Source organism: Cygnus olor, chromosome 18, assembly GCF_009769625.2.
Source record: "Cygnus olor isolate bCygOlo1 chromosome 18, bCygOlo1.pri.v2, whole genome shotgun sequence".
Lineage (NCBI taxonomy): Eukaryota > Metazoa > Chordata > Aves > Anseriformes > Anatidae > Cygnus > Cygnus olor.
In genome coordinates, this window is record NC_049186.1 from 669,348 (window position 1) to 688,291 (window position 18,944).

The window sequence follows — 18,944 nt, forward strand, 5'->3', positions numbered from 1 at the left end:
AAAATTAGAAAGGCCAAGAATACTTCTCCCAGCCCAGTGGCTCCCAGTGGCAAGTAACAAGCAGGAAAATAGGATGCAAAATGCAGGAGAACAGAGATAAACCCTGTGGAGCACAACAAGGTACAAAGCATGAGGAATTGTCATTCCTCACAGTCTTGGCATTCCCAAAGACCTCCAACAGTAGGTTGGCGCTAGTGATTTGATTGTCAAGTGTACCCCACGAGAATATTTGAACAATAGCTGAAAACACCACAGGATAGGTGGTGGAAAAAAGTGACTATACTGCAGCTCAGGTGATCATGTGCGCAACTGTGTGCTGTACAACCTGCTACTGTGCTAGCAGCTCAGCTACAGTGCCAAGAATCATCACTCTGTGTAAATGGTAAATTCCAGAGCCACAAGCTGATAACATCCTGAACTGTACTTCTGCAAGGCCTTTCTTTTTCATAGCTTCATCCAGAAGTCCCTCTTCTTAGCCAGGTCTCCACTCACCATAATTACTGCAAAGTACTGGATGACACGTTTTGTGTCTTCCTGGCATCGGATTTTCCACTGTTGACAGCAAGCACAGAGCAAAGATTTATATGCCTGTTTTTTGTTGGAGATAAAGTTCAAAGTGACAGATCTACCTAAGTGGTTATGATTTACTGATTTGCATGATCTGTCAAAGAGAAAAAGAACTGTGTCAGAGAAGCAGTAGCAAAAAGTGCTGGTTCTCAGGGGAAATAATCACCCAGAGACAAGGTAAGAACATCTAATTACACAATGCAATAGTCAGATGCCTGAGCAGATAATCTGGAACAAGACACAGGGTAGCACACTAGAAGATGGCAAATGCAAGTGAGCCCATGGCAAATAGGAACAGCATTTAGCAGAAGCAGTGTTTCTGACAGTTTTTTTCTGTAAATAGTCAAAATAGAAAAGCTCACCAGTCAGCATGAACTGATAGGCATTGTCAGAGATGGAGAAGATGTGCGGAGGGGCCTCCTGGTGCTTTTTGCCTCGGTAGGCCAACACCACCTCTGGGTTGTACACCGGCAGCCACTTGTAGGGGTTGACGGTGACACAGAAGAGACCCGAGTAGGTCTGTAGGAAAAAAAAAAAAAAAAAAAAAAAGTCATTAAAGTCTGTCTCCCCAGCAGCTGCATTTTCTTCTTTGCAATGAAAAGAAACTTACATAGATCATCCAGGATCTGTAGCAGCCCCATCCTCAATTCTGTCAAACTTAGGTGGGTTCATAGCATATACATCATCAGGTTTGAAGCAACCATCTGAAATTCAGAAAGAAAGAGTTAACCTCAGTTCAGAAGCTCTCGATGTCCCTTGCATGTACACATATGCAAAAACAAATACAGAGAAGTAATAATATCTGTAATGCTGCTCTAATTCAGATTTTCCTTCCTGTTCAACAATGCAAAATAAGACATGGCTATTACAGGGTAGACACTGCTACCAGCTGGGAACTCTACAATGCCAGCAAATTTAGAGGATGTAAATTTACTGTCCCGAAATTGCTGCAACCACACAACCAAAATTTGTGCTGGACCAGCCCATTCTACGTGTTATTGCTGCTTGTGAACTTCAGGTCACTGCTGCTTGTGGCTGTAATAACCGGGGGTACAACTGCTGGCCTGTCTACCTTTCAGCCTTCAAACCTCATGCTGCTCAATGCCACAGAGACAGGATACTAACAGCACAAAATTCATCAACTGCAAATCCTTTGTTGGAACAGATTTGTTCCACTCCTGGTTGTTGCCATGCCTAATCAAACAAGAGTTCTCTCCCTACCAAACAGCTCTGCCTACTGGGCTCGTGTTGTTGCTGTCCTGCCTGTCACACACCCAAAGCCTGTGGATATGTCTGAGGACATGCAGGAAAACAGACGTACACAGATGGCAGCAGTTTATCTGGGCCACTCTGAACCATGAAGGAGCTTGAAAATCCCATTGTCATTTCTCCAGGCAGCTTTTCACCTTGCCCAGTGAAGAAGAATTATTCAGTATTTATTCTTGTGCAAAAATAAGCTGAAACTACCAGGCTGCCTAAAAGATAAACTGAAATTACCATTTTGCGAATTACAGAGAATAGGAAGCACTTACACATACTCCAATTCTAAGCAATAGCAATCTTTCCCACAGGACACTCCAGAGGAAAAAAAAAAATCTTAAATGGTATGAAAAAGCCAACCCCCAGGAAAGCAATACCCAAATCCTTGTATATAAGCCTGCTACAGCCTCTGCTCAGTCATGCTGTTGCTGGAGGCAGGAGGGTGAACCAATGGATGACTGCTTTATTCTTTATTTTCTTTCTTAAGAATCTGGTAGGGGCTACTGCCAAGATTTTGGCTGAGGTGGTGCTTTGTTCTGTTGCAGCTAATTTTACATAAGTTATCAGGACACATTTGTTAAGAGTTTTTGCAGGATTAAGACTTGGAGGTTCCTCTAGGAAACTGTTTGCAGCCAGTGACAGTGATAATAATTTCACAGGCAAAGGGGACTTTCAAAGTAGCTGCAAGATCTGATACCAGTAAAGAAAGGAATTTAATAGTGAATATGATGGTGTTAGATTAGAAAGGGTTAAAAACAGCAGTTGAGGAACTCTGTGACCGGCAAGGCAACAACCCAACCTCTAACAGAGCGCTGGTTTATCTTAAAAACCTGAATCAATAATAATTAACCAATGGATATCTTCATCACAGCATCCAGAGCAATTCTTTGCTCTAAAGGCTGTGCTAGTCCCAGCCAGAGGGCAGGTGCTGTGCAGGGCAGATTTCTTCCCAAGCCAGCCTAGTCCCTCCTGTATTCCTTGCCCTCCCTAGCAGACATCTGGGGCCCTCAGCAGGGCAGGGAGGAGGACCAGGAGGTATGCACTCACCATGCTATCCTCTGCCTCAATAGTTAGAATTCCCATCCTTTGTAGCCATGATCTTCCCTTTGGTGTACTACACCTTGGAGTCAGCCACAAAGCAGTAGGTTTTGGCATCAAATGGCTTCTGTGCTTCTATTCTCTCCTTCTGTGATTGTGTAGGTGTGGTGCAGCATCACCAAAACCTCCATTCCAGTGTCTCTACTGATGGCTGCAGCTGAAAGACAGACCCTGCCATAGTGGTCCCCCGTGCAGCACTTGGAGTTGAGCAAAGTGGATCTGAACATCACATCAAGCAGAACCACCAACCCTCCTGAGCTGGGGTGCTCTGAGAGCAGTCACCTGAACACCCTTCCCATCTCTTGGATGTGTGCCATGAGGGATATAGGGAATATTTGTCTTTCAAAGGTGGAATGTACAAAAGCAATGAGGAAAAGATGCTGCTCCTCAAGGCTCCAAGGAAAGGGATCCATGCCCAAAGGAGCAGTTGGTGTCCCTGGGGAAGTGCGCAAAGGGAGAGGATCTCTGAAGGATACGTATAGTATGACTGCAGTCCTGAAGCACGATTCTCTTCCTGTTCTCCCCTCCATTCATGATTTCCCCCCTGCCTTTTAATGTGAAGCCTGTTGTAGACCTCTGGTGGGCAGCCAGAGTGGGCAGGAGTGGGCACACACGATGGACTATTAGAGCAGCTCATGCAGGTGTTTGAATGGGGGGAACTTGCCCACAGTGATTGCAATGAAAAAGCCAGTTCAACTGCACATAGCAGTCTGGGCAAGCTATCAGTTTTCATTCCTTAAACTCTCACCTTAATAATCAGTCAACAGAAAGAAGGAAGGAACTGGCTGAAACCTCTGATCTCTGAAAAAGTGGAAGTTTAGACTTCAGCTAAGCTGCAGCCTCTCTGAAGGCCCAATTCCTCTCATGACAAGCAATCACTCCAGTTGAGGACCAGCAAAAAGTAAACTATAATTTTCTAATTTTAGTAACCCTGGAACCTAACTTTTATTTGTAGATTCTTTATTGGGAGCAAGCTTTTCTGCCAATTACCACCACAGCTGACACTTCACTGTTATCACTTGCCTATATTCCAAAGAAACAATAGCCCAGAAGGGACCTGCCCCTCTGGACCTGCTGCTACTAGCATGGGCACAATTGCATAACAGCAAGGGAACACAAAGCAGCTACCTATGGGGTGGAGGGCAAGGCCATGGGAAGGGAAAAAGGTGATGAGGATCCACGTATGATTGGTTATGGCAGTTCTTGTGGATTCTCATCACTTCATGGGCCAGAGATGATGGGAGAAGAGGCCATGACTGAAGTATGATGTGACAAATCATGGCAAAATAGAGGCTATTCAAAGAACAATGCCCAAATCTAGCCAGGGATGGACATTTCTTGAATGCCAGTCCCTGAATATGATACAGAAATTTAGCTTCCAGTATTGTTTTGACTGCTTAGGAAATTCACTACTCTAAGTGCCAGAAGGAGCTGCAGAAGCCACATCACAGATCAGGACCCTAGACACAGCTGACTGCAGTTCCTGTTTTTAGGAACAATATTGGCAACGGGACACAGTGGCCACCAAAACGCTGTGCACTAACTGTCTTTGCATGCTAGCTAGGACAGTGCTGCTCTGTTCAATCCCAAGTATGTGTGACCCAGAGCAAAACTTTCATGTGAAATCATGTGGCTGTAGGCTTGGCCATGCCTGGGGAAAGGCAGAGCTGAGCCTGAGGAGAAGCAGGCTGTGCAAGGTTATACTGAGGACTAGCAGCAAGCATGGCCAACAAAGGCTCAGACACCCCTCTCTACCCTCCCCAGCACCCCCAGAGTAATGCTGTGCCAAAGGCTTCCAGGAACACACTACCAAACCATCGCTGAGTCCACCTTAGCCTACGTGTATGTCCTGAAAAGCATAAGAAATTGCAATGGCAATCAGCATGGAGAAAAATTTTAATGTAAAGAAATTCTACATATCTGCAGGAGAAATTGGGGGTCAGGAAGGACCCTGAGCTGAGCTCTCCTGTCTTGAGGAAGACCACCAAGACAAGCAGGCAGCAAAGCCAGGTTTCTGCTAGCTTACTGTCTTTCTGGCCCAACAGTGTTCCTGCACAGCAGCACATTTCCAAGAGACAAAATCCTCAGATCTCCCAGAGCCTGGCTTCTGGCAGAGAGAGTATGAGCCCCCTTTGGGCCAGGATGGGCTTTGAATGGAGGTCTTCCAATCCCAAGGCAAATGCTGGGTTTTGTTGGTACAAAGCAGACAGGCAATGGCTGCACAGTGAGTGAAGAGGGAATCCAGCGCATGAAGCAGAGCAGGTGAGGACACCAGTTGGCAGGAGCTGCATATGACCAGAAGGGTTCCTCTGCCCAGAGTCATCTTCTGTCACTGTTCAGTGTCACTCACTCACCCTCCACACTGCATGCACACCTCATCCAAAGCTGCAGCACCGAACTCCCCTCACCAGACCAAAGCCCATGGGGCTTGTGTGAGGTCAGAAACTTAACGCAAATAGCTCCCGCAACCAACCAAAGCACCACTCCCAGGCAGAACTCTCTGGGGCACTGACAGCTGTTTCTGAGACATCAAGGATATTACCTTGTCTTTCAGACTTGGTGTCTGGCCCTGTTTGCAATTGCTTGAGGAAAACTGACCCCATGGTTTCACATGAGTGTCATCATTACTAGTGTTTTGACAAACATATTCTGTGCCCTTAATTTCATTTAAGGTGAGTTTAAGTTGACATTATAGTCACACATCTCATGAAACACAAATTCATAGAATCCCCCTAAGCCTGGAGGATGAGGGAAAAATTTTATAGCATGCATCCCCTGTGATCAGCCCTTTGAACTCAGCACAGAGAATGTATTGAGTGTCCACAAAAAGCTGAGACACATTAAACCAACTACCAGTTTTGGGCTTTGTCTTGATAGTAAATTGTCAATCCTGCTCCCAGGCATACTGGAAAGCAAGGAGACCAGACCCTACACACCCAGGCAGAAAGAACCACTCTCCCTATTTTCTCTCACTAGTTCAGCTGCCCAGCTGGGAGCAGATAGTGCAGGAAAACAATTAGCAACAAGCAATAAACCACAGGAAGCCTCTGCTGTGAGACAGTCACTGCCATCCACACTGCACTGCACCAGGAGCATACTGGAAAGTTTAAAACCATTTGCAAGCAGCCATTGTTTCAAATGCTCTAAGTCAGGGCTGTCATATTTCATGTTTGCCCCAGGACAGCAAGGGTTAGTAGCTAAAAAAGTCTATATGAGTTACTTCCAGGTCTCTAAGTTGTTCTGTGAGCTGTATAACCAGGTACAACAGGTATTGCTATTAAATGCCCACTATTTGAAAAGGCCCCTCTTTTCGTTTAGTCATACACTTATTTCTAGCAGTTCTTCGTCATTACATGAAAATATTTCACATAATAATAATTGCTATAAAATCTTACTAGGAGGCAGCCCAGAGGAAGGACTGAGATCTAAAAATGTGCCGATCATGACGCAGCAAAGCAGGAATGCCCACTGGCTGTAGGAATGCAGATGAATCTACACATTGAGATTTAGATTTTAGGCATTTAGATTTTTCTCACTCAAGAAATGAGTGTGCAAATCTATGTTTAGACTTATCTGTGCTTAGGAGCTTTTGAATGCTCAATGAGCTGTATAAGTAGGGATGACAGAACTTCATGTAAATTAAAATCACAAATTGCCATGATAGATATTAAATATCTCTCTTGAAATGACAAGGGGAGTAAAATGAATGGGGCATCACAGGTCTTTCAGCCCGACCAAGGAAATTCCAAAATTTCAGCAAGCTGAGGAAAGACAACTGCTTTATTCCATGTGTTTGGAGTTCTCCAGAGAACAACTCATTTAGAAATGCTTTGTATTTTACTCTAGCAAGGTGACTATTCTCATGCTACAGAGGAAATCACGCATGAATGATTTGTGTCATACAACAGAAGAGGTTGGGCCAAGCCCAAAGCAGGTTGTGGACATGTGGGTGTCGGATGCCAGAGTGAAATCCAGATTCCACTGGATCCATGTGAAGGTCCTTGCACAGTGCAGGGGCCTGTCAAGCACTGCAGAAGGACAATTTACTAACTTGTTTGCTTAAAAACAAAGAGTAAATAAAATAAATAAATAAATAGGGGATCTGCTTAGCCTGAGCTGAATGATGATCCTCAGCACTCAGCTCTTCAACGTTGGTCACAGTCTGTTGCTTGCATTTGGAAGCCCTGAGCTCAGCCTCTCTAATGGGTCTGGCCCTCGTTACTCCCAGCAAGACCTGAAATCAAACCCTTTCTAAGCCAACTGACATTTGACACCTTCACAGAAGTGAAGACAGCTCATGGTGAAGATGTTAAGAGTTGGTGAGAGGCAGCAGAAGGAAACCTGTCTGCAGCCTGGAAGCTCCAGGACTTGGCTGGCGGATGCCTTGCTCCCAACAAAACATCTGGATTTTGGTTCTATTGCTGTAGAAGGATACTTTTTACTGTGCTCCCAGGGCTGGAGGACATCTCAGCCATTTCCCCTGAACCCCAGGACTGTGCAGGCTGAGTCTCCTACTTACAGATCCGTTGCCTGTGACAGCCATGCACAGCTGCCATGCCTGCACTTGTGGAAGACCTTGCTGGTGCTCAGGAAAACCTGAAGCTGAGCAGGCTGAGCACAATAAGAACAGGCCTTGGGCTTGCTGGTGCAAACACGGGGCATGGAGATCCACCAAATCTTCATTTAGGTGCCTGTAGATCGAGAGATGTGCAGTGGGCACATTGCACACATATGTGGCCAAGAACAGGCCAGCACGGACATTTTTCAGCAGGGGAAAATAGAACTGAAACCAAAATGCAGACCACGGAGTCAGTGCCAATACCAGACTGCCAAGCTGATTTCCCTGTAAAGCCCTTTACAGATTTGGTCCCTAAGACCACGTCATCGAACCCAGAGCACCAATCTGTGACCCAGCATGGAGGACAAATCACCTGTCAATTGCCCAGCCCTCCCCCAGAGACCTCACAGTATCTCCACCGTTATCTTTCTCCAGGGACTCATCAGCTGACTGAGGCTGAACCTGAGAGTCAAGGTTGGCAGCAAGGTGCATGCTGCTGTTGTCCCAGCAACTTGTGGAGAGACCCAGAAAGAGCTGGGGGGACCACAGCTTGCTGGAGTGTCCACCAGTGTGCCTGCCCAGGCTGCTGGGTACTGCACCATGCTCCCACAAGCTATGGAAAATGAGAGGGATGAGGGTTCATACACACAACTTGGTGGATTACACCTAAAGCTCCACAGTTACAACATGAGGGCTCCCACGCAACCCCAACCACAATGAAGAAATGCCTAAGTGCAAGCAGGCCATTTTAGAGGATGTGGACCCCAAGGGTACTACACAGGCTGGGTATCATTTATTGCCGATATTTTCCTATAAAAGTAATGGATGCCTGTTTCTTGGCCTCGCCAGAACTGGACTGGGAAAAGCAGCCTTTTTGTTTTATTTGTTGAGTGCCTGGATCTTATTCCTTAGCTCAGAGCTTTGGACCAGGGATCATTGCTCCTTGTGTCTGGTGTGGTACTGCCTCTCCCCTTGACCATGCAGTCAGAGGCAGTACCAGTGCTCTGCAAATGTGCCAACAGTACACAGCCTGGGACAAGGGACTGCTGCCTCCCAACAAGGTACAGGGATATACAGGGTTGGTCCTTGTGAAGAAGCACCAAAACCATGCCACTGCAACTGGGACTGGGAGAGAAGTGACTGAGAGAGCTCATCTGCTTGGTGTGTGGGTGGCTGTGAAATGATGTCCCAGGAAAAGACGGGAATTAGGGTGAGTCCCAGGTCAACAATACCCTGCTTCAGCTTCTCTCAGGCAGAGGACAGTGAAATGCTTTCCCCTATTACCAAGACCTTCCCAGAACACTGCAGGAAGACCCCAGCACAAACATTTAGGTGTGTTGACTTGCAAACAGCCTCGAGGAGCAGCAGCTGCAGTTACGTCTGGTGCTCCATGTCACCAACATCATTCACAGACAGAGCTGTCCTGAGGTGAAGGTCAAAAAGCACAAGTGTGCTATCACAGGGAGCTGCATTGCCTTGCAAGGCTCACTAGTCCTGGCGTTGCCAGGAAGCTTTTATTACTGCCCTTCATTCAGATAAGGACACTCACAGGTCAATATACCCCACAAATTAATGATGGATTTACTGGTTGGTGTCCATCTATTTTTGCACAAAGTACTTAGGGAGAACAAGGAGGTTTTGTAAGCTGCAGCTGAGTAAGTTCCCTGGCATGCTGAAGGAACCTACTTTATTAAACTAGTAATACACAGCTTAAAATACAGAATGAGCTGGCTCTTGCACAGACAGATACAATCATTCCTGCTGAGCTCTCCCCTGCACAGGTCCTCATACTCCCAGGAACATGTACAACTGGTGCAGAGCTGGTCAGAACACAAGGGTTATGTATTCCACTAGCAGCATAGCTTTCTTTCCAAAGTTCAGTTTACACGTGAAACAAACTAAACCTTTCAAATTCTTATTTGGGGGAGGGGGAAATAATTTGTTTGTTTGTTTGTTTGTTTTAGGGTGCCAGACCTAAGAGCAATCCAGTAAAACTGACCTGCTTATCCATTCACATTCAATAGCAAGGACTGTGGCTGTTCAATCCATAGCAGAGCCCAGAATATCAGCTTCATGAAGCATACACTCACTGTCCCAAGGCTGAGGAGCTCTTTAGCAGCCCCAGCACACACCGTCATGGAGTCACGGCTCCTGGGACTTCCAGGTAAGCACCCTACTCCAGCAGCAGGGACTGGAAGGCCTTGGCTGCAAGCAGCATCCTCAGCAGGCTGTCCATAGTTCTGTCTGACTCCTCAGCTGTCAGCACTTTACTTGTTTTACCCGACAGGGGATACATACTAATTTGCAGTTTGCAGTTAGGTAATAAAGGTCCCAGCTCAACACTCAGCCTTCAGCTCTATCCTATAGGTCATCAAAGAGCACCTGAGACCTCATTCATGCCACAGTCCTGCCTATGGGCTGGTGGGAGGCATCTTCATAACACAGGATCAGTGCTTGGACCATGCAAGCCTGATAAAGTGAGAAAAGATTCAGAAAATGCAGATACCTGCAAAGTTATCAGAGAAGGGGAGAAAAAGCTATTCTATCTCAAACTACACGCAACCTTCATCTGAGACAGGGATGACAAAGACTTGTTGTCTTCCTCAGGATGCTAATAGCTAGCAAGCAGCAAAGACTAAAGGGACTTGATGGTTGCACAAGGATGCAAAGCTTCAGCCAGCTGATGACCAGGCATCTTTGCCACCTAAGTTTGGTGCCACAGGTTGCAGGAGTGCCATAACGGCCTCATTGTACCATGCTTGCAGTACTCTGCAATGCTGGCCAATGATACTGTTCAGTCTCTCATTGTCAAAATGCCAACAAGCAGGGATGGTTGCACCATTTCTATTAGCCCTAAGAAGCACGAGGCCTCCATCTCCATCAGCTGAACACCTGTACGAGCAGGACAGCACTGCTCTACAGAAGGGGGGTCAAGGAAAGCATTTGGGATGGGAAGAGCCTGGAGGGGCAGAGGACGTGTAACAGCCACAGTGGGGGAGATGCTGGCAAAATGACAGCCCCATGGCCAGGTGCCAGCTCAGCTGCACAGCTCCATCTTCCATCCACCCCACTGCTGTCCATCCCATCCCTTGGCCCCACACTAGCATTTTTCACTGTCCTCTGCACACCCTGCTCCAGCCTGTACTTAAGGCTGCTGTGTCTGCTGCAACCTCCTTGCTCTCTCCCTGTCTGCCCACACATTACAGCCCCCTGCAAGAGGGACCTGGTACACAAAGGCAGCTTCCAAGCAAGGAGCCACTGTGACAGGCACAGAGGAGCTGTCCTGAGCTCTGCAGCCCTCTTCCCTGCCCTCTCACTGTCTTTGCACCTTGCCTGTGAGTAAAGCTGGCTGGGTTGTGCTTTGGAGTGGCTTAGGAGTGCTGGCACCATCAACAAGCATTTAAGGGGATCTAATGGTCAAGGAAGGTGACTGAAGTATGTGGATCTGGAGCCTAAAAGGACTATTTTGTTTCCAGACAGCAAAAATACCTATTTTTCCTCCCTCACATGAATTACTCCACCAGTAGGGAGTTTGTAATGGAGGCAGACAGTAAACTCAGCACTGTGGTAAACACTTGTCCTGGAAGCCCACCTAGGGAACAACAGGCTGCTCTGGCTGGGGACGGTCACAAGTGGTTAAAGACACAAAGACACAATCATCATTTGAAGTAGTGTTTAGTCTGGAGCAAAGGAGGCTCAGGGGAGACCTCATTGCTCTCTACAACTACTTGAAAGGAACGTGTGGGGAGCTGGAGGTTGGCCTCTTCTCGCAGGTAACTAGTGATAGGACTAGAGGGAATGGCCTCAGGTTGCACCAGGGGAGGTTCAGGTTGGAAATTAGGAGACGTTTCTTCTCAGAGAGAGTACTCAGGCCTTGGAACGGGTTGCCCAGGGAGGTGGTGTTGTCACCATCCCTGAGGATGTTTAAGGATGTGGTGCTTAGGGACATGGTTTAGTGGGTAATGCTGGTGGCAGGGGAATGGTTGTACCAGATGATCTTGGAGGTCTTTTCCAACCTTAATGATTCTGTGATTCTCTACTGTGTGAACATGTGACACAGGTAGTCCTCATTGCCCAAGCGCAGGGCACAGGCTGAAGCAGCAGCAGTAGCAGATGAGATCCAAAAGCAGATGTGTACTGCTGGCACAGCTCAAGCTCAAGCACGATACCAGTGGACAGTAGGGCTGTTCAACAGATACCGATCAAAACAAACGTCTTCAGAAAGAACCCTGAGGTCCAGGTGCTGCTCAGGTCAGGCCAGGGAGCCTCGTGCTCTATGCTGCACTCGCCTGCTTTGGGTACAAGCAAGCTCGCCAGCTGCACCTCTTGTGCTTTCAGAGACGAGGAGCAGATGAATTCACCTGTCACAGGCCATTTGATCCAGGTCAATTCTGCTTAAGATCAAAACTAAATTTGGACTGAGATCTTTCTACTATCATGGCAGGCACACAGAGTATTTTCACACTGGCATTACATGTAACAGTATGGAAAAATAAGAACTTATTTGCATTTTGCCCTGTGACAGATGCCCAGTCTGGCTCTTGCATCCTCTCAAGACACAAGCCAAGATAAGGCCTTGCTTTCTCAATAGGTTTCTTTCTTAAGTGCAGAAGAAAAAAAAAAAGGGGGTGGGTGGGAAGGGGAAGACGCAGAAATGTGTTTGGAGCACATTTCTGGGCACATAAAAGAGAAGATGACTTGGAAAGGTCAGTTGCCTACATGTCTGTAAATCATGTCTGACCATCATGATGGCCCTTTACAACAAAACCACCAGATCTATGGATGTGGGGAGAGCAGTGGAGGCTGCCCAACCTCAGCTTTCAAAACTATCTGCTACAATATTCTTGTGTCCAAGCTAAGAGGCTATGGTTTGGGTGGGTAGATGCAAAAAAACTGGCTGGACAAGCAGATTCAGAGGGCAGTTGTTAATGGCTCACACTCAGTTACTGCGTGGGTCAGTCCTGAGAGTTTTCCTGTTCACACCTTTATCAATGGCCTCACAAAGACAACATATTTGATCATAAAGTTTGCAGCTGGCAACACAGGAGGTGAGCAACTGACACCCTCAAGGTCAGGGCTGCCATCTAGAGGGACCCAGCTGGAGGGATGGGCTGACAGGAACACTGTATGAAGTTCACCAAGGACTGGTGCAAAGCCCTGCACCTGGGAAGGAAAAAAATCCATGCAAAAAACCATGTTCTGGGAACTCACTGGCCAGGGAGCAGTTGGGGAAAAGAACCTAAGGTCAGGATGGTCAGGGCACTGTAGCCAGCCATCACATATGATATGAGGAGAGGCTAAAGGAACAGGGCTTGTTCAGCCTGCAGAAAGTCTTCGGGAGGACCTAACAGCAGCCTTCCAAAGAGGAGGTTATTGAGAATATGGAGCCAGACTGTTCATTTTAGTCATCTTACTTCATGGTGGAAGAACACAAGTTGAAATTCTGGTTGAACAGAGAAGTTTAGACTGGATATAAGGGAAAAGGGTGCTCTATTGGGAAAGCTTTTTTTTTCTTTCTTTTTTTTTTTTAAATGCATCCAGAGAGATTGCATGGTCTCCACCCGTAGAGCTTTTCAAGACCCAGCTGTTTAAAATACTGAGTAACCTGGTCTTAACCCACAGCTGCTCCTGCTCTGAGCAAGAGGTTGGACTAGAGACCTCCCAGTGTTCCTTTCCATACAAGACATCCCATAACCCAGACTACAATCTAACATCAGGCTTTGCTGACTTTTACAGCCACAGTCTCTGTAGCTCTTGAAAACCTGGCTATGCCTTAACAGACATGGCAGTATGCTGCAGTGTGCTGGCAGTACAAACATCAAGAAAACAGCCAGCTTCACCTAGGTGGCTGAAGTAACACTCCTTAGCTCAGCTCCTCCACAGGCTCTGCATGCAGCTAGGAACACACCTAGGCTTGGGCAGACAAAGAGAGCCTCCTCTCATTCCTCAGACATCTTGTCATCAGCCCCCACCAGGGGTGGTATCAGCTCTGGCATTACGGATGCCAGCTGCTCTGAATAGATGTGATTTTGCCACTGATATTTTAAAGGATGAGCAGGCTGGGGCTGGGTGTAATGCGGGCACACAGAGTAAAGCTCACAGTTTTGTCTCTGCCAGACTTGTACTCTACCACTGTCTGTCCATCTGTCCATGAGGCACCCAGGGCTCCCTATTTGCCCGAGGTAAGAAACTCACCTTCACAGCACCAAGCTCCAACAAATTCAGTTGCCAAGCGAAACCTATAGTCCTGGTGATAACCCATAGGAGAGACCCACAGAAAGGACCCTTGTCCTTCAGCCCAGTGCTCAGAGCAGCCACAAGCAAGGAGTCACGTCCTCATCTTTCCTCTGCCACACCTGAGTTCCCCCTTTCCAGACCAGGCACTGCGTTCCAGGCTAATGGGCATTTAGGTATGATGAGCTCGTGGTAAAGGAGTTTGTACCGTATCTCATACAGATGTAGTACTGGACATACACTGAGAAAGGGTCTCCAAGTCCCCCGGCATATTCCCTTTCCTTCACTGTATCTTCTGCAGCTACTGTCTGTAGGCACTCATGTTCAGATACTTGGACACCTCCCTTGGAGCTCAGGGCAGCAGGGTAAGGGCCACACCTTTGCCCAAGCGTGGATCCAGAGCCCGCTGTGGTGGGTGCTGTACAAGGACATGCACAGGAGCATCCAGCTTAGGAGAAGGATGAAACTGGGAGGAGATCACTCCAACTTGAGAGCTTCCCACCATCACTAGGGTACTGTTCCAGCAAGCAGCCTAGGCACACCTCCTTCTGCTATCTAACGCTCTATAACACCACCTCTCCTCCCAGAGGTAGCAAGAATTCACACCTTCAGTGATCTCTTCTGGTCAAATAGTTTTGCTCAATATCTCTGCTCCTGACAGTGCAGTTTTGTCTTTCTCTGACTGAGCCTGTGCCCTACCTGCTCCTTGAACAGCTCAGCCTCCTCCTTGTGAGCACCCAGCACAGCCCTTGGTTCCCTGAAGCATGCGGGGAACAGAGCTGTGCTCCAGGACAATGCCTGGGAGAGCAAGCACTCGAAAACTGCATCCCACAGGATCAGTGCTCCTGCCCAGGCAGACCCTACCTGCAAGGCAGCAGCTCTCACCTTCAACTCTTTCTAGTTCTCTCTCATTTCTTTGTCTGGAAGGACTTTTATGGCAGTGCACCATTTCTGTGGTTTCAGAGAAGCTCTCAGAACAGAAAACAACCCTATTTTCCACTCCACCAACTTGAGCTTGGAGTTGTGTCTCTCAGCTACACAGGGTATGACTCCTAGTGCGCAGAGGAAAGGACTCCCTCCTGCTGCCTTTGGCCCCCACGTTATGTTCAGCCCTTTCTACAGAACAGAAGGGGTGCCAGCAAGAATTTGTTCTGCCATTGAAACACCAATGTTCCTTGTAGAAGTGAAAGACTGAGAAGTACTGAGAAAAAACAAAACTCGAAGGGACAGAAACTGCAGCTGGGCAGTCCAGCCCTGGGAAAACAGGCTTCTCCAACCCACAAGTAGCAGGCAAAGCCAGCTCCGCCTCTGAAAGTCCTTCAAGGCCCCATGAAAGATCCTGCTGTCACCAAGGCAGAACAGTGAAAGCCTAACAGTTGCCTGAGTAACATATTAGTTTAAAAAAAGAGTTCTGAAAGTTTCCCTCTTGACACACACCGTGGCTCCTGTGAAAAAATGAGGGAAAGTGATGGGCAGGGTGAATTCAAGAGGCAGAAAGAATCAGGACATCAGCTCCTGTTGGCGTGCAGGAGTGCAGTGACATGCCCACAGGCCTGCCTCTCCATCCTGTCTTTCTGTGCACTTCCCACAGGACCCCTAGTCTGCCACAACGTACTGTTAGATAGCTGGCTCTGCCTTTCAGAGTGCATGAAGCAAGTTAAAGGACGTGATACTTATGCCAAAACTTCTGAGAGAAGACAGAAATTTACATTTGTTTCTGTACTAGGAATCAGCTGCAAATTAGCTTCAGGGTAATAAACGTAGACAGAGGGATCCTTGATGCCCTGTAGCCCACAGGCTTTGTAGTGAGTTTGCAATGACTCAGGACAGAGGCCTGGCAAGCTTGCCTCATTTGAACTTTGACTGACAGCCTGGCAGCTTTAGCTTGGCCTAGCTGTGATAGCAGGGGGTTCTGGCTAATTTATTTTTGCTCATTGTTGCTTGATACAAGCCTGGTTTTACACAGACTGTAGTAACAAGTAGTTATTCTGTGCAGAGTAAGGTATTTATGCCTTATATACTAATGTAATATAAAGAAATACAGGCCTGATATGTTGGCAAAGACCTTGAGAAGTGGAGACAAAGGATGCTGTCTGTGTAGAGAAGTGCAGCAACAGAATAACAAGAGATAGGGTAGGGGCCTGGCCCAGGAGACTCCATAGCTATAAATAAATCAGCAGTGGTCAAAAAAGAATACAGTCCTGAAAGCGTTACCAACAAATAACAGTTTTGTCCAAAAACCAAGTATCTGATAAATGTAAAATGCATCACAGATGTAACACTGAGTCATACAACAATAAAAAAATAAATAAAAAGGGAGCATCTTGCAGTTCTGACTTCAATACAGAGACAGTTTTTGTTGCACAGACGTTAGAAGTGAGCAGTAGCCATTTCACAGCAATTTACCAGCAATCTTTCAGGAATTGAAACAAATTTTTCAATATTTTTTTCCTGACTTTGGGAACAACTGACCAGAATCAATTGATGATCACTGTGCCAAGCAATCCACATACCTAGCCCCATTCATGCCATTTTTACAAAAACATTCCCTTTAGATCAGCTTCCATTATATGCCAAGTATCATCAGCACAAAGTGCTCTAGGGGAAGATTCAAGGAAACTGCCACATTTTTCATATATACTCCCCTGTGAAAAACAGAAGGTGATGAGAGACCCTGAGCACAAACGGAGGCTGTTCCAGGACGCTGTGCACCGGCATGGCAGGAAGAAACCCCACGTGTCACTATCCTCAACTCTGGCATTTCAGTGGCTACTGCTGATGGAGACGCCCACACACTGCCAGAGGGCTGACCAGGCTGTATTCCTGTAGGCTACCACACACAGCAAATAGGAACCACTCCACTCCTTAGTGGTCAATTAAGTAGAACGGGGGTTTATAAACACATGCTCTATCCCCCTAAGCTCCACAATCAACCTGCTGCATTTTTAGCTTGAAACAATGTCTCCCTCATTCCTATCAGATGACAGATATGGCTGGAAAATGCGTATTATGAACCTTTTCAGTCTGTAAAGATTCAAATTATAGTATTAAGTTTTCCTCCATGGGATACCTTAAGCACTTGGCTGTAATCAAGAGAAACACAAGCAGACTTTTAAGAGGCAGACTAAATATCCTCTCCGATCATCTAAGACCTTGGGGCCTAACAGAATGCGGGAGAGGATTCAAAGAGCTCAACAGGTCTGTGCTTCAAAACACCATCTCTGCTAGTACTACTCACTGCTGGTTTTTGTTAGTTAATACGCGCAACTCGCCTACTAGAGATAGAGTGCTTATAGCGTGGCCAGAGATTTGGGCCACTGAGACCCATAAGGTCAGTGATATTTCCAGGTTGCTTTTCTCACAAGAGCAGATAAATATAATTTACCACCTCCTATACCTTAATATGCTGTATTCTATGGCATAATCATGATTAAAACAAGTGCATCAGAAGTTCAAAAAGGAGGTGGTTTTCCCTGGTAAAGGTCATGATTAAAAAAGAAAAAAAAAAAGAAGAAAAAAAAAAGCAGGTCAATTATCTCCAGAATACGCTATTGTAAATTCTTCTGTATACATAAATAGCTGAGGCTGTGGTTCAAATGGACATGTGCTCTTCTGGAGCAGCGAGGCTCACACCACTGAGTGCACTTCCTGGTCTCATCAAGGCTAATTTCACAGAAACGCAGAAGAGCTGGCTGGAAGGGAACTCCAGAGGTCTCCAGTCCAGCTTTCCACTTAAGGCAGGACTATCACCAGCAGGTGAACTTCAAGACGAACGTGCGCACAGCCACAAGGACAAAGGAATGAAGAGCTAGAAGGTGCCAAAATCATTATTACAAGGAAAGTTTTTGAACATAAATTACCTCCAGGATTGTTGGAAAAAATAAAAGGTGAGATAAGGCTCTTTAGAAACGATGCTGACATTTGCAGCCACTCTACGAAAACAAAATTATTATTGCCAGTGCCACTCATCACAGACACTAATATTATTGGTAACACCTTGGATTTGACATGACCTCTAACTGAAACGTGACTTAGCATGTGAAATTTCCTTTGGAAGCTACCCCTCTTGCTAACTGCAATCAAAACAGCCAGCACAAGAAGAGCAACAGCAAACTCAACAGCAGAATCACAGAATTGTAAGGGTTGGAAGGGACCCTAAAAGATCATAAGGTCCAACCCCCCTGCCAAAGCAGGTTCCTTAGAGCAGGCTGCCCAGGTAGGCATCCAGACAGGCCTTGAATATTTCCTGAGAAGGAGACCCCACAACCTCCCTGGGCAGCCTGTCCCAGTGCTCTGTCACCCTCACCATGAAGAAGTTCTTTCACATGTTGGTGCGGAACTTCCTGTGATCCATTTTGTGGCCATTGCCCCTTGTCCTGTCCCCACAAACCACTGAAAGCAGGTTAGCCACATCCCTCTGTCTCCCACACTTAAGATATTTGTAAACATCTATAATATCCCCTCTCAGTCTTCTTTTCTCCAGGCTGAACAGACCCAGGTCTCTCAGCCTTTCCTCATAGGGAAGATGCTCCAGGCCCCGTACCATCTTTGTGGCCCTCCACTGGACTCTTTCCAGGGGGAAAAGGGAGTTAAATATTATTAAGACACTAAATTTCCCACTGTAAACCAAAACGCAAAAGTTCTTGGTGAGCCTTTAAAACAGAAAACAAAACCTCCTTTAATATATCCAGTATCTGAGAGGCAAATAAAATAAAACGCATCTCGAGTCTTCAGCAATCTTCCTTCCTTAGCGGAGCTTTATAAGAGTGCAGTTTCAAACATATTCCATCATAAGTCTTCCCGATACCCTCAGGAACTCACCATAATATAGGGTAGCTGCCCTAGACTACAGTACTTTATAACTGCTCTAGACCTCGTAAGTTTACCATTTTTCAGGATTTTGGAAAGATGGAAATTTACCATAGAAATTGCACCTTGCCTCTGCACAGCAATTTTCTCTTCCACACCTCACCCTCAGAAGAATGCCAATGATACCAGCAGTAGCACTTGTGTGCAGCTGTGACTGTGACTTGCACTGAGAACTTTTTTTCTTTTGTGTCCTGTGGATCATTTTCTGATGTTGAGCTAGCACAAAAACGAGCACATCCAACTTATGAAATGAGTTGTACCACTATAGATTAACACTACTTTCGGAAAAGAGATAAAACACATTAAGTATATGAGGTCTGACCAGCATTCAGAAGTCTGATTTGACTGATAATGGAGT

General features: G+C 46.5%; 1 pseudogene; it reads right to left on the reverse strand.

The window, feature by feature from the left end:
- Nucleotides 1–644: 644 nt before the first annotated feature.
- On the reverse strand, nt 645–7,975 carry LOC121057161 (annotated as a pseudogene).
- Between the last annotated feature and the right edge of the window lie 10,969 nt (nt 7,976–18,944).